We start from the raw sequence: 14,656 nt of genomic DNA, 5'->3' as shown, positions 1-14,656 counted from the left end.
GGACCCGTGAACGGGCTGTACGTGGACACGGGAAAAAACTGCCCGACGGCCGTCGTGGACGGAAGTTGACGCGCGCCATGGAAAACTGGGCAAAACCATGTACGTGGCACACGCCGCGTACACAGACCCTTACACGGACCCGTGAACGGGCTGTACGTGGACACGGGAAAAAAGTGCCTGACGGCCGTCATGAATGGAAGTTGACGCGCGCCATGGAAAACTGGGCAAAACCATGTACGTGGCACACGCCGCGTACACGGACCCTTACACGGACCCGTGAACGGGTACGAGAGGTCCGGGAAAAAATGGCCCATACGCCATGCGAACCGGCTCAAAACCAGCTAATGATGTTCAAGGAACGGTGCCATGGCAGCGAAAACATGTCTCATGGCAAAAAAACGCTGCCACGGCAGCGTTTCAAAACAGTGTACCCCTCCTTCACAAACTAAGGGCAGGGGTCCCAATGGGGGCTAAAACCCTCGGGTATAGTAGGGAGGAGGGGTCCTTCCTGGTGGGCGTACGGAACACGGGTGATTTTTCTTAGGAAAAACACCCGTGTTCACGTACGCCCATCCTTTCCCAACGTTGCCTCGGATGTCCCGTCGTTAAGCCATCACGAAGGTGTTGGCCCCGTCCTTTGTACGTCTCATGAGAAATTCTGACCCAACAGCCGCAGGTGGCTCGGGAAACAGGAAAGTACCCCGTTGCGTACACGATCCGACGGACGGGAAACAGTCGCAACGGTGTCCCTCGAATGTCGCCTCCGGAAAATCGTTGCATCCGTAGCTTTATTGCTACTGGTGTGACACGCGTGATTTGGCCTTGCAGGACGCCTTCGTGCAAGTGATCCTCTCGTGCTCTGCACGGGCGGAGGCTTGGTTGGTTTGACCGCTTGTTGGCTACTAAGCGCATGAGTAGCTTTGGACCCGTGTCTGCCGGTAGATCCCCCGTTGTACAGCGGCCGACTACCGGCGCCGTGTCTCGTCCCTCGCGTGGCTTCGAATCGCTGGATTAAGAGTGCTTGCGTGCTAGTACCCGACCTACGAGAAGTGGTGCTTCGGATAATTGTTGCCTCGCGGCGGACGCCCGTTGGGTGTGCCGCTGCGACCAAATAGCGCTTGCGGAGTTGCCTCATGGCGCTGGCACATTACGTGCCCGTTGCTATCAAGGCAACCTCGCTCCCGCTTTTGGTCTCGGATGCTGCTCACGATAAAGGGTCGTGGCCCTTTCGGTTGCCTCGACCCGACCCAAAGCTCTCGGAACTGAGAACAACCGAAACAGGAGTTGCCTCTACCTCTCCACATTTACGTGGTAGGATATGCAACTCTCTGCGCCGATCCTCAAGGACGATGAGTTGTGCCGCTCTGTCAGGACCCCGACTCAAAGTCACAGCGATCTAGCTTGTAACACCTCATATCACTTGGCGGCCTCACGCACGGTATCCCCACGGGTGTTGCCTTACCTTTTCCCGGGACCGTTTGCGCCTTTTGGCTCACGTATATGATAGTGTCGCTAGCATCCATATGATAAGGAGCCCGGGCTGACATGACTAGTTGTAAACCCAAAGTGGCGCAGACTTACAGGGACAGGCATCCATGACCCAGCTTCGAACGTGTCGGTCATCAGCATGTGGGTCCGGGCTGTAGCACTGGGCTAGCAGGACTCCGGTAAACCGGGCTGTAGTGGGCTAACAGGACTCCGGTACTCAATGCGTGACATTTCCCCAAAGGGACAGACACAGGAACGAAGAAGGACACATGCCGGCCAGCCTAAGTGTTCCAGAGCAGTAGCAAGCTACCATGGCTCAGCGGTAACACTAGGAGACATTTCCCGGTAAGAGAGGCTACCAAAGATAAACAACTAGATAGTCAGATCCCACACATACCAAGCATTTCAATATCATACACACAATATGCTCGATATGTGCAAATACAACATGGCATCACAACATGACTCTATGACACAAGTACTTTATTTAAGGCTCAGAGAGCCATACATAACATACACATAGGTACGGGTCACACGACCCAGCATTCAAGTCATACAGTCATACAAACCAGCAGCGGAAGAAACTTGTCTGAGTACAGACAACTAGCAAAATAAAAGAGGCTTGGAAAGCCTAGCTATACTACGTGGTCCTTCACAAGCTCAGGATCACCACCTGGGCCTTAGCCTACTCATTGATGTCAACGTCTACGAAGAACCCATCAGAAGGGGTTGCAGCGTCTTCTGTAAAAATGTAAATTATAGCAACATGAGTACAAAGGTACTCAGCAAGACTTACATCAGATCCTACATACATGCACATTATCAAGAAGGGTTGGTGGAGTTATTGCAGCAAGCCAGCTTTGACTCTTGGCTAGACTATCCTACGAGACTCCAACTTGAAATGGTTTTGCGTACATGAGTCCACTACTCACCACTTCAATACACCACCGAGGATCCACCTCCGTCTTCCTACAGAAGAGCCATCCTCGGCACTCACACTTATCTTGAGGCTTTTAGTAGTTTCCATTTACTTGTCTATGAACTGTATAGGCAACCAAGTAGTCCTTTACCGCGGACGCGGCTATTCGAATAGATCATGATAACCCTGCAGGGGTGTACTTCTTCATACATGTTTCCACCACTTAGCGTCTGCACACGACATGTGCTCGGCAGACTTCAAGCGAAAGCCGACGTGGGTGTAGACCACGACCTACCTAAACACCTAAGTCTCTAGTCCAGGTTTATCGCCTATCCAGGTTCCATCCGCAGGGAGTCCGGCCGAGGTTTCCCATATGGCCCCGAACGATGTGAACAGGGTTCCCGAGATACCTAACGGGTATTCGGTACACCGTGCCACGTACCTACCGCATCACAGCCCACCCCTACGGTCAGCGCTGTCCACGGCCTCCAGTAGGCTACAAACACCAGAAACTACTTGCAACTCCTGGACAGAGAACTAGGGTGGATAAGAAGTCGAGCGGGGTCATATTTCAGGGCCCAATGCATGGTAGTAGCTGTATCTTAAATCACACATACAGATCTCAGTGCTTAAGGTCGGTTTCAATGAAACAACCCACCATGTACTCCTACATGGCCTCTCATCGATACCTTTACCAAATCGTGTTTACCACACCATTCTCATTGCCGACATAATCATTTCACTCTAGCCCATCACCTAGATGAACCAGACCAGACACGACTCTAAGCATAGCAGGCATAGCAAGGTAGGAACAACACACACATATGGCTCAATCAACTCCTACACATGCTAGTGGGTTTCATCTAGTTACTGTGGCAATGACAGGTCATGTAGAGGAAATGGGTTCAACTACCGTAGCACACAGCAGTTTGAAACGCGTTGTCTTAATGCAATAAAAGAGAGCAGGAGTGAGAACATGGGATTGTTTCGATATGATCAAATGGTTGGTTGCTTGCCTGATGGTTCGATGCACTGATACGGTTCTTCGTTAGGGTAATCACGGTACTCCTTGGAGGCAGAACCTGCCGCAAAGAACACCGATACACAACCATCACCAAACAATGTGCAACAATATGATGCATGCATGAAACATGGCAATATGAGTGTGTTGGGCTAATGCAACTAAGACCAGAGGGGTTTGAACCAATTTGAATCAAAGATTCAAATTCCAAACTCAAACATGGCCCTTTAAAGTGTTTTTCATATATAATTTGTCTGATTTGGAGTTACAGAATAAAAGTTATGAATTTTTGAAGTTTAAACTATATTCTGGAATTTCCTATATTAGATTAATTCCAAAAAATCAATTATTGCGTCAGCCTGACGTCAGTGTGACGTCAGCAGGTCAACGGGACACGTCCGGGTCAAACCTGACAGTGGGTCCCGCGTGTCAGTGTGATTAGATTAGTTGAAGTTTAATTAAAACTAAACCTGTTTAATTAACAGGGCTGGGCCCCACCTGTCATAGACTCAGGGGAGTCAACCAGGGCCCACCCGTGGTCAAACTCGGGTCGGCTGCACCGGTGTTTAGCCGCCGGCGAGCCCGACGCGGAGGCGGAACTGGTTTTGGCCGTTTCGGCCACCAAATGGGTCGCGGAGACCACCGGAGAGGAGCTGAGGTCGAGCCGCAGCTCTTGGTGGAGTCCGTTGGGGTCGGGGTGGCCGGAGTTGGCGCTGGCGACGACTTTGGCGGCCACCAGAGTTCGGCCAAAGTCGAACTTGTCGCTAGGGGGATCGGTGAGGTGCGGGGACTAGCTAGTTAGGTGCTACATGACGCGGTGAGCATGATGGACACCGTGGAGTGGCCGGAGGATGACCGGGAGCACGTCGGCGACGAGCTCCACGGCGGTGGGTGCGGTTGAGCTCCGGGAGGTCGCTACACGGCTCGGGAGCAAGAACGAAAGGGAGGGGAAGATGGACCGGAGCGACGACGGCGTTGAAGGGGATCTCCGGCGACGGTGGACTCGGGCGAGGTCGGTGCGGTGGACTCGGTCGTTGCGAGCGCTCGGGGCTCGGCTTGCTCGATGAAGTGGACAGCGGCGGAGCTCCTGGACACGACGAGAGGACGCACGGGCGGCGGGGAGCACGGCTACGACGTAGGCACGACGGTGGTGGCGTCGGTCTTGGCGGGGGAGCGCGAGGGGGAGGAGCTGGAGAGGAGAGGGAGTGTCTGGGGGGTTCGGGGGAGAGAGGGAGGGCGATCCACGACGTCACCGGGCGAGGGGGGGCGGCGAGGCGGCGAGCAGGTGCGTGGCGCGCGCTGCGGTCGCCGTCGGGCACCTGCCTACCTGCCTGGCCGGCAAGGAGCTCGCTGGAGCGGCGCTGGGCTGGGCCGGCAGGTGGGCCGGGTGCTGGCGCCAGGTAAGCTTTTTCCATTTTTCTCTGTTTTCTTTTTTTTAATACTTCTGCAACTTTGTTGATTTATTATAAATACTTAGGCAACTCCTAAAATCACCAAACTACTCCTGGTCCATAGTTGGATTATTTCCAACATGAAACATTTTAGTTTGGGGATATTTGAGCATTTAAATATTTTATATAATTTTAAATGCCCAAATTCAAATATTTATGATTTAATTCACAAACCCTAAGATGGCCTAGGAAAATGTGCATCACTTTTGGCAGAGGTTCTGATCCAAGAAAAAAATGCTGGGCATTTTAGAAGGGCATTTCAGGTTCATTGAAAAAGTTTTTTAGTAAACCCTAGTTGGTTTCAGAGGGGGCTGGGGGTTCTGTCATCCCCATTTCAGGTTTCTGATGCAAAAATAAACATGATGCAACACTCTAATGCATGACTAGCTAGGTTGTGACAACTCACCCCCACTCAAAAGAATCTCGTCCCGAGATTTAGGTTCCTCCGGAAAGAGGGCGGGATACTCGAGTCGAAGACGATCCTCCCTTTCCCAAGTTGCTTCATCCTCAAAATGGTGCGACCATTGAACTTTGAGATACTTGATATTATGACGCCGAGTGGTATGCTCGGCCTGATCGAGGATACGAGTGGGGTACTCTCGATACGTAACATTATCTTGGAGATCAAGCGTTTCGTGGTCCACTCCACGGATAGGATCCGAGAAGCAACGCCTGAGTTGAGAAACGTGGAAGACATCGTGGACTCTGGAGAGATGCGGAGGTAGTTCCAACTGGTAGGCAACTTCTCCTCGTTTGGCGAGAATGCGCAAAGGTCCAATGTAACGAGGAGCCAATTTGCCTTTGATACCGAAACGATGGGTTCCCTTCAGAGGGGTAACCCGAAGGTAAGCCTTCTCGTCAATCTCGAAAGTCATAGCCTTATGTTTTCGGTCATATTGACTCTTCTGACGGGATTAGGCTGTTTTCAACTTTTCACGAACGATGCGAACTTGCTCTTCTGCTTCCTGAATCATATCCGGGCCAAAGAATTGTCTTTCCCCGGTCTCTGACCAGTTAAGGGGTGTTCGACACAGTCGTCCATAGAGAACTTCAAAAGGGGCTTTACCCAAGCTAGATTGATAGCTGTTGTTGTAAGCAAATTCGGAAAATGGAAGGCATTTCTCCCACTCCATTCCGAAAGAGATAACAGAGGCTCGAAGCATGTCTTCTAGAATCTGGTTGACGCGTTCTACTTGACCACTCGATTGAGGGTGAAAAGCGGTGCTAAAGGAAAGGCGGGTTCCCATAGCATTTTGGAAACTTTCCCAAAATCGAGAGGTGAAAAGACTTCCTCGATCCGAGTTAATTTCCAAAGGAACACCATGGAGAGACACTATTCGGGAGATGTATAAGTCTGCCAGCTGACTAGCGGTTATACTCTCACGAACAGGTAAGAAATGGGCCACTTTGGAAAGACGATCGACAACGACAAAGATAGCATTATTCCCTCTCTTGGTCCTGGGAAAACCGGTAATGAAATCCATACCAATTTTATCCCATTTCCATTCAGGAATAGCTAGGGGTTGAAGGGTACCAGCAGGCCGTTGATGCTCTGCTTTTACACGACGACAGACGTCGCAATTAGCAATATACTGAGCAATTTCTCTCTTCATCCTAGTCCACCAGAACCTCTGGCGTAGGTCCTGATACATCTTGGTACTACCGGGATGAATGGTGAGAGGAGATTCATGAGCCTCCTTAAGGATCAACTGCCGTAGATGCTGGTTCTTGGGAACCACTAAACGGTTCTCAAAGTACACAACACCATGATCATTTGTGGAGAAACAACTAGCACCTCCGCTAGCAATGTTCTCCTTGATCTTAGCTATTCCCTTATCTCGCTTCTAGGCAGCGATGATTTGATCCGTAAGAGTAGGTTTCGCCACCAAGGTGGAAAGAAATCCTTGAGGAACAATGTGAAGGTTAAGCTTCCGAAATTCCTCATGGAGAAGCGGTTGACTTTGTTGTAACATCAGGTTGTTACAATAAGATCTACGACTTAGCGCATCAGCCATGACGTTGGCTTTCCCTGGGGTGTAAGTTATTCCTAAGTCGAAATCTGTGATCAACTCGACCCAACGTCTTTGCCTGAGATTCAAATCCGGTTGGGTGAAGATGTACTTCAGACTTTGGTGATCAGTGAATATTTCGCAATGATTACCGAGGAGGTAATGTCGCCAGGTTTTAAGTGCATAGACCACAGCTGCAAGCTCTAGATCATGAGTAGGATAATTCTCCTCATGTGGGTGCAATTGCCGTGAGGCGTAAGCAGTTACATGTCGATCTTGCATGAGAATACAGCCTAGTCCTTGTCGCGAGGCGTCGCAGTAGATAACAAAGTCCTTAGAGAAGTCTGGCGGTACCAGAACGGGAGCAGAAGTCAGGCGTCTTTTCAGTTCCTGAAAGCTGTGCTCACATTGTGGAGTCCACTCGAACTTTTTATCTTTCTTGAGGAGTTCGGTTAGGGGTTTAGCAACTTTGGAGAAATTTTCGACAAAGCGACGGCAATAGCTCGCTAAGCCCAGAAAACTCCGAACTTGCTTGACCGATTCAGGTGGAGTCCAATTAAGGACGGCTTGAACTCGCTCAGGGTTAACAGCAATACCTTTACCAGATATTACATGACCCAGATAGGTCACTTCTGATAACCAAAATTCACATTTAGAGAATTTGGCATAAAGACGATGCTCTCGAAGTTTCTTCAACACTAGCATTAGATGTTCGGCATGTTCTTCCTCGTTCTTGGAGTAGATGAGTATGTCATCGAGGTAAACCACGACGAATTTATCCAAATACTCCATGAAGATTGAGTTCATCAACCGAGAAAAGGTGGCTGGAGCGTTGGTTAAGCCGAAGGACATGACAGTGTACTCATATTGGCCATAACGAGTAACAAAGGCCGTTTTAGGAATGTCCCCGTTCCTGATTTTGATTTGATGGTAACCCAACCTCAAATCCATTTTGGAGAAGACTGAGGATCCAGCGAGCTGATCATATAGGTCGTTGATCCTGGGGAGCGGATATTTGTTCTTGATTGTGACCAAATTGACAGGTCGATAATCTACAACCATCCTGGTCCGTACCATCCTTCTTCTTGACGAAGAGGACGGGGCAAGCCCACGGAGATGAACTAGGTCGGATGAAACCCTTTTTCAAGGACTCATCGAGTTGTTTCTTAAGATCGGCTAGTTCTAGTGGTGCCATCTTATAGGGTCTTCTAGCAATCGGGACGGTTCCTGGAATGAGGTCTATTACGAACTCAACATCCCTGTCGGGTGGAACACCTGGCAATTCCTCTGGGAAGACATCCGGGAAGTCACGGACTACCGGAACGTCCTCAAGGTCTGGCAAAGGGCTGGCGTTAAGAGAGTATAACTGTCGCTTGGCTATTCGGGTCAAGACATTGACTATCTTCCCCGAAGGATGGGTAAGTTGAACAGTCCTAGAGAAGCAATCAATTTGGGCATGATGAACTGACATCCAGTCCATACCCAGAATGATATTAATATCTGAAGATTTGAGGGCTATCAAAGATGCGAGGAAAACAAGTCTGTCGACTTGGATTTCATTTCCATGGCTTACTCTAGAGGTTTGCCATTTGGATCCCGGAGTTTGAATTACCATAGAGGTTGGCATGTCACATAATGCGATGTTATGCAAACGAGCATAATTTTCGGATATAAAAGAATGAGAGGCTCCTGTATCGAAAAGAACAGATGTCGGGTGGCAATTAACAAGAAGCGCACCAAGAACGACGTTGGGATCCTCTTGAGCTTCCTCGGCAGATATACAGTTGACATGGCCACGTGCAGCGGTGGCCGGCTTGGCGTGGAACACTTTCCCTGTCGGCTTGCCACGGCCAACAGCTTTAGCAGATTGGTTGGGGTTGGTCTGGGGACACTCACGCATATAGTGGCCAGATTCCCCACACTTGAAACAAGTCACAGAACTGGTACGTGGAGGAGCACTGTTGGTTGGACCACCATAGGGCTTGGCTGGTGCAGACTGTTGAACGGGGCGAGGCGCCTGGAAGGATGGCCTCGGTGTGAACCTGGGTGGCAGGGCAGTGTTGGGCACCCACACGCGGCGTTTCTGAGGACCAGCACCGGGTGAGGAACCCACGTCACGGCCATGCTTGTGTGTTGCGTCATAATCAGTCTGACCAGTCTCAGCACTGATGGCCTTGTTAACAAGCTTCTGAAAAGATGTGCACTCATGCAGACGGAGGTCGCGGCGAAGCTCAGGACTAAGCCCCTTACGGAACCTTGCTTGCTTCTTGGCATCAGTAGAAACTTCCTCAGTGGCATATCGTGCGAGGTTACCGAACTCCCTACTGTAAGCATCCACAGAGAGTCGGCCTTGGGTGAAATTGCAAAATTCCTCACGTTTACGGTCCATGAGACCCTCCGGAATGTGATGTTCACGGAAAGCCTCGCTGAATTCAGCCCAAGTAGTGACATGGCCCGCTGGGCGCATAGCTCCATAATTCTCCCACCATAGACTGGCGGGGCCTTCAAGATGATATGCAGCAAAGGTGACCTTGTCAGCCTCAGCTACTAGCGCAGAACGCAGTTTGTGAGAAATACTGCGAAGCCAGTCATCAGCGTCGAGAGGCTCGACGGAGTGGTGGAACGTGGGTGGATGTAACTTGATGAAATCACTGAGTGACACCACGTTAGTCCTCTGATGGTGTGCTGTGTTCTGTTCAATACGCTCCAACAAACGGTTGGTCTCCCGTTTATTTCTCTCAGCTTCCATCATAACCTCAGCTAGGGAAGGAGGATGAGGCAGATTTGCATTCCTGACTTCACTGCCTTCGGCCTGCTCTTGAGGAGGAGGGTTAGTGCGCGTGTTGACCATCCTAGGTAAACAAGACAATGATTTAGTCAGAATGATAAGATTCCGACATAGGATACAGAATGTAAGGAATAACTCGGAATGCAAGATGATCATCCGTATGACATGGTAGATACAGAAACTGCTTCTTTATTCCATCGTCATACACACCATACAAGGTTTAGTACAAAACCAAACAAGGTACTATTACGGTGAAAGGAAGATTACATCACATCGGAGGCATCCCAAGCTCCCATACATTATTTTTCTACACCTCCGGAAGCGGTACAAACTAGGTCATATCCCACGAGTCACGCGGGACGATAGACGACACAGCTAGTACAAACTAGTGATACCACCACTAACTCAAACCGATCCGTAGTAGTCCTCGTAGAAATTACCTCCATAGCCTGGAAGCTCAACATGATCATCCGGGAACAGACGATCTCACGGAGCTTGTGGACCATAGGGGCTAGGATGGGGTCTTGGACCAACAGACGGTGGCCTGCGGGGACCGCGAGGGGGGGTGATGCCTCCTACATCACGCCAACCCATCACATCTGGCAGAGCAGATCTCACAGGATAGAGATCGCGCATATCCGAATATCCAGCTTGCACCGCCGGTGCAAACCGAGTCAACGTGGCCTAATGGTCAGCACGGGTATTAAAAAGCTCTAGCCTCAAGGCCCGATTTTCACGGTCCCTATCCTCGAGCATCTCAGCAGTGGTGCGAGTCTGTGAATCCTCCTGAGTGGGGTTAGCATAAATAGCCTGGAGATACCCTTGTGCTCCCGGAAGTGATCCTGGCATATACCGGAAATCAGAGTCCCGAAATAGGCCAGACCTGACTCGCATGATGCTCATCATAGAGTAGGCGGCGTCCTGCACAGCCATCTCAATAGTAACCCCGAGTCCATAGGAGCAATGAAGGGGCTCGGTGGATCCAGGATAAGATGGAAATATCCTGACAGTGCAGAGATACTGACTTTGATTAAAGTCTCGGAATTGCTCTTCGACCGTGTACTCAGGATCCCAGCGGTATCCAGCCTCAGTCATTACCCTGACCAACATGGCGGTATGGCCGGGTACATCTAGGCATCGAGTCAGGCGAACCACTTGATTGAGGTCGCGAGTGGCCATCTGAAAGCACAACCATAATGCAAAGGCATTAGAATTTCTAGCAAAATTTCGGCAGCATAACAGCTGTAAATGCTCAAGAAGGATTTTGAGACATTTGACAAAGGATTTCATACACACTCAACATCATCATATTAAGTTCTGAGTCCATCCTAGCAACATGATGTGGTAGTAGAACTGTGCTAGGCTTGTATCCATCAAACCTATAAGGTACTACTGATTAGTAACACGTGATCCTGATAGAGAGAATAGATCCTAATTCCTTAACCCCCGGTGGAAGAATAGACTAACTCAGATCAGAATGTCATAAGATAAAGGAGTAAAAAGAGCCTTACGTTCCAACCCACAAACAATTCCCCTACATATACCTAAAGAATTTCTAGACTCGACATCGATCAGTTTGGCTTGGAGAACCTACAGGCAGTCCGGCTCTGATACCAACGCTGTCAGGACCCCGACTCAAAGTCACAGCGATCTAGCTTGTAACACCTCATATCACTTTGCGGCCTCACGCACGGTATCCCCACGGGTGTTGCCTTACCTTTTCCCGGGACCGTTTGCGCCTTTTGGCTCACGTATATGATAGTGTCGCTAGCATCCATATGATAAGGAGCCCGGGCTGACATGACTAGTTGTAAACCCAAAGTGGCGCAGACTAACAGGGACAGGCATCCATGACCCAGCTTCAAACGTGTCGGTCATCAGCATGTGGGTCCGGGCTGTAGCACTGGGCTAGCAGGACTCCGGTAAACCGGGCTGTAGCGGGCTAACAGGACTCCGGTACTCAATGCGTGACATTTCCCCGAAGGGACAGACACAGGAACGAAGAAGGACACATGCCGGCCAGCCTAAGTGTTCCAGAGCAGTAGCAAGCTACCATGGCTCAGCGGTAACACTAGGAGACATTTCCCGGTAAGAGAGGCTACCAAAGATAAACAACTAGATAGTCAGATCCCACACATACAAAGCATTTCAATATCATACACACAATATGCTCGATATGTGCAAATACAACATGGCATCACAACATGACTCTATGACACAAGTACTTTATTTAAGGCTCAGAGAGCCATACATAACATACACATAGGTACGGGTCACACGACCCAGCATTCAAGTCATACAGTCATACAAACCAGCAGCGGAAGAAACATGTCTGAGTACAGACAACTAGCAAAATAAAAGAGGCTTGGAAAGCCTAGCTATACTACGTGGTCCTTCACAAGCTCAGGATCACCACCTGGGCCTTAGCCTACTCATTGATGTCAACGTCTACGAAGAACCCATCAGAAGGGGTTGTAGCGTCTTCTGTAAAAATGTAAATTATAGCAACATGAGTACAAAGGTACTCAGCAAGACTTACATCAGATCCTACATACATGCACATTATCAAGAAGGGTTGGTGGAGTTATTGCAGCAAGCCAGCTTTGACTCTTGGCTAGACTATCCTACGAGACTCCAACTTGAAATGGTTTTGCGTACACGAGTCCACTACTCACCACTTCAATACACCACCGAGGATCCACCTCCGTCTTCCTATGGAAGAGCCATCCTCGGCACTCACACTTATCTTGAGGCTTTTAGTAGTTTCCATTTACTTGTCTATGAACTGTATAGGCAACCAAGTAGTCCTTTACCGCGGACGCGGCTATTCGAATAGATCATGATAACCCTGCAGGGGTGTACTTCTTCATACATGTTTCCACCACTTAGCGTCTGCACACGACATGTGCTCGGCAGACTTCAAGCGAAAGCCGACGTGGGTGTAGACCACGACCTACCTAAACACCTAAGTCTCTAGTCCAGGTTTATCGCCTATCCAGGTTCCATCCGCAGGGAGTCCGGCCGAGGTTTCCGATACGGCCCCGAACGATGTGAACAGGGTTCCCGAGATACCTAACGGCTATTCGGTACACCGTGCCACGTACCTACCGGATCACAGCCCACCCCTACGGTCAGCGCTGTCCACGGCCTCCAGTAGGCTACAAACACCAGAAACTACTTGCAACTCCTGGACAGAGAACTAGGGTGGATAAGAAGTCGAGCGGGGTCATATTTCAGGGCCCAATGCATGGTAGTAGCTGTATCTTAAATCACACATACAGATCTCAGTGCTTAAGGTCGGTTTTAATGAAACAACCCACCATGTACTCCTACATGGCCTCTCATCGATACCTTTACCAAATCGTGTTTACCACACCATTCTCATTGCCGACATAATCATTTCACTCTAGCCCATCACCCCGATGAACCAGACCTGACACGACTCTAAGCATAGCAGGCATAGCAAGGTAGGAACAACACATACATATGGCTCAATCAACTCCTACACATGCTAGTGGGTTTCATCTAGTTACTATGGCAACGACAGGTCATGCAGAGGAAATGGGTTCAACTACCGTAGCACACAGCGGTTTGAAACGCGTTGTCTTAATGCAATAAAAGAGAGCAGGATCGAGAACATGGGATTGTTTCGATATGATCAAATGGTTGGTTGCTTGCCAGATGGTTCGATGCACTGATACGGTTCTTCATTAGGGTAATCACGGTACTCCTTGGAGGCAGAACCTGCCGCAAAGAACACCGATACACAACCATCACCAAACAATGTGCAACAATATGATGCATGCATGAAACATGGCAATATTAGTGTGTACGGCTAATGCAACTAAGACCAGAGGGGTTTGAACCAATTTGAATCAAAGATTCAAATTCCAAACTCAAACATGGCCCTTTAAAGTGTTTTTCCTTGTTCTGCATTAAACATCAGGTTAACTTGTTTAATCATGCATGAAAATAGTAAGGATGGATAGATTGGATTTTTCTGATCATTTTTCATATATAATTTGTCTGATTTGGAGTTACAGAATAAAAGTTATGAATTTTTGAAGTTTAAACTATATTCTGGAATTTCCTATATTAGATTAATTCCAGAAAATCAATTATTGCGTCAGCCTGACATCAGTGTGACGTCAGCAAGTCAACAGGACACGTCCGGGTCAAACCTGACAGTGGGTCCCGCGTGTCAGTGTGATTAGATTAGTTGAAGTTTAATTAAAACTAAACCTGTTTAATTAACAGGGCTGGGCCCCACCTGTCATAGACTCAGGGGAGTCAACCAGGGCCCACCCGTGGTCAAACCCGGGTCGGCTGCACCGGCGTTTAGCCGCCGGCGAGCCCGACGCGGCGGCGGAAGTGGTTTTGGCCGTTTCGGCCACCAAATGGGTCGCGGAGACCACCGAAGAGGAGCTGAGGTCGAGCCGCAGCTCTTGGTGGAGTCCGTTGGGGTCGGGGTGGCCGGAGTTGGCGACGGCGACGACTTTGGCGGCCACCGGAGTTCGGCCAAAGTCGAACTTGTCGCTAGGGGGATCGGTGAGGTGCGGGGAGTAGCTAGTTAGGTGCTACGTGACGCGGTGAGCATGATGGACACCGTGGAGTGGCCGGAGGATGACCGGGAGCACGTCGGCGACGAGCTCCACGGCGGTGGGTGCGGTTGAGCTCCGGGAGGTCGCTACACGGCTCGGGAGCAAGAACGGAAGGGAGGGGAAGATGGCTAAGCTAACAGTGAGTGCGACGAAGCCCTTGGTGCGGCCGGGGATGGACCGGACGACGACGGCGTTGAAGGGGATCTCCAGCGACGGTGGACTCGGGCGAGGTCGGTGCGGTGGACTCGGTCGTTGCGAGCGCTCGGGGCTCGGCTTGCTCGATGAAGTGGACAGCTGCGGAGCTCCTGGACACGACGAGAGGACGCACGGGCGGCGGGGAGCACGGCTACGACGTAGGCACGGCGGTGGTGGCGTCGGT

Source organism: Triticum dicoccoides, chromosome 1B, assembly GCF_002162155.2.
Source record: "Triticum dicoccoides isolate Atlit2015 ecotype Zavitan chromosome 1B, WEW_v2.0, whole genome shotgun sequence".
In the NCBI taxonomy this organism is placed as follows: domain Eukaryota; kingdom Viridiplantae; phylum Streptophyta; class Magnoliopsida; order Poales; family Poaceae; genus Triticum; species Triticum dicoccoides.
The sequence above is the reverse complement of the archived record's forward strand: the minus strand, read 5'-3'. Positions refer to the sequence as shown.